Source organism: Meles meles, chromosome 15 (assembly GCF_922984935.1).
Source record: "Meles meles chromosome 15, mMelMel3.1 paternal haplotype, whole genome shotgun sequence".
NCBI lineage: Eukaryota > Metazoa > Chordata > Mammalia > Carnivora > Mustelidae > Meles > Meles meles.
In genome coordinates, this window is record NC_060080.1 from 39,587,345 (window position 1) to 39,589,542 (window position 2,198).

The window sequence follows — 2,198 nt, forward strand, 5'->3', positions numbered from 1 at the left end:
ATGGATAAAGAAGATGTGGTATATATACACAATGGAATACTATGCAGCCATCAAAAGAAATGAAATCATGCTATTTGCGATGACGTGGATGGAACTAGAGCGTATCATGCTTAGTGAAATAAGTCAATCGGAGAAAGACAACTATCATATGAATCTCCCTGATATGAGGACATGGAGAAGCAACATGGCGGGGGTAGGGGGATAGGAGAAGAGTAAATGAAACAAGATGGGATTGGGAGGGAGACAAACCATAAATGACTCTTAATCTCACAAAACAAACTGGGGGTTGCTGGGGGGAGGTGGGATTGGGAGAGGGGGAGCGGGCTATGGACATTGGGGAGGGGAGGCGAACCATAAGAGACTATGTACTCTGAAAAACAACCTGAGGGTTTTGAAGGGTCAGGGGTGGGAGGTTGGGGCAACCTGAGGGTTTTGAAGGGTCAGGGGTGGGAAGTTGGGGGAACAGGTGGTGGGTAATGGGGAGGGCACGTTTTGCATGGAGCACTGGGTGTTGTGCAAAAAGAATGAATACTGTTACACTGAAAAAATAAATAAAATGAAAAAAAAAAAAAAAGATAAGGGGAGTCCTGATCGGAAATCTAACCGCATTTGCACATAACAGTAGAACTAGCCTAACCCTTCCTGCCTTAAATTCTAGTACTTACTTCTCTTCCTAATGAATGTTCTTTGTGACTTTTCCCCCTAAATAATGCCATTGGTCTATACTAAAAACCTGCTCAGATATTCTTTTTCCACAATGATTTTTTGTTGTTGTTGTTATTTGACAGAGAAATCACAACTAGGCAGAGAGGCAGGCAGAGAGAGAGGAGGAAGCAGGCTCCCCGGGGAGCAGAGAGCCCGATGTGGGGCTCGATCCCAGGACCCTGAGATTATGACCTGAGCCGAAGGCAGAGGCTTTAACCACTGAGCCACCCAGGTGCCCCTCCACAATGATTTTAATGGCTCATGGGAATTCCTCTACCGCCTCTTGGTCAGTAGAAACTGCTTCTTTAGTGATCTTGACATTTTTAAAGCCAAACGTTGCTATCAAACCATCCTTTGCAGGCACTGAAGTTTCCAGCTTTAAATCCTTTGCCTTCCTTTTGCTTTAAGCTGTTGCCAAATGGTAGTCTATGGGTATTGCCTTTCTTACAGCAATCCTGCACCCACATAAATGCTTATTTTCAATCCACTAAAAAGGTATTTAACAAAAAATGTTTTGCATCTGCTGGTGTAGCACAACCACAACTTCAAGAATTTCGTTTTCTTCTTTTAACAACAGTCCCTAAGCTTGATTCATTTATCTTGAAATGGTGGGCATGTGCAGCAGATCTCAATCTACAGTACATATCAAGCAATTCAACTTCTTGTAATCCTAAGTTTGCTTCTTGGGATCACTTCCAGCATCTTTAGTGGCACTTTGTATGGGTCCCCTGGTGTTCTGTTTATGGTATTGCACTAAACACAAAAGTAAGTGACAACTCCAAGAGCACTTCGTATGACAATATGCAATTTACTCTAGACATGAGCTGCTCATGCAGAGATGACTAATGTTACATGGTGTTTTAAGTGAGTTCACCTCAACAGCAAGAGGAGGCAGTTATGAAATTATTGAAAGAGCACAATATATACAATTAATTTTACGCAGTTATTTCACACTGCATCTTTATGTTTTCTTGACTAGGAATGGCAGCATGTACAGTCTGTGTCTAGGTGCCTCAGTTTCATTAAATTTTAACTTTTCATAATAGATTTGTATATTTTATGATAATAATAGACTAGTACCTACTTATATCTCATGCATTTGACATACCTTTTTAATTTTTTTGATATTTCTAGTCTACAGTGTTTATCTGAGTTTTTAAAATCATTGCAAATCTTCAAAAAAATTTTCCTATTGAAATAAACCCATTTACAAATGGGCGTGTGCAGTGCAAAGGCTGTTGTTCAAGGACCAACTGTATGTATCTTTTTCAGAGTAGATGAAAACATTCCCCAACTTGTTTTAGGTTATCATAACTTTGATATCATAACCTGACATTACAAGAACATTTCAAAATTTTAGACCCATACACTTCCATTAACTAAGATGCAAAGATCTCCAAAATATTCTGTATTACTTATGTGTAATTTAAACCTTCTTTTTCCAATACATACATTGAAAACTATACATTCCTCCTTAAGCCCTGTTGTGACAG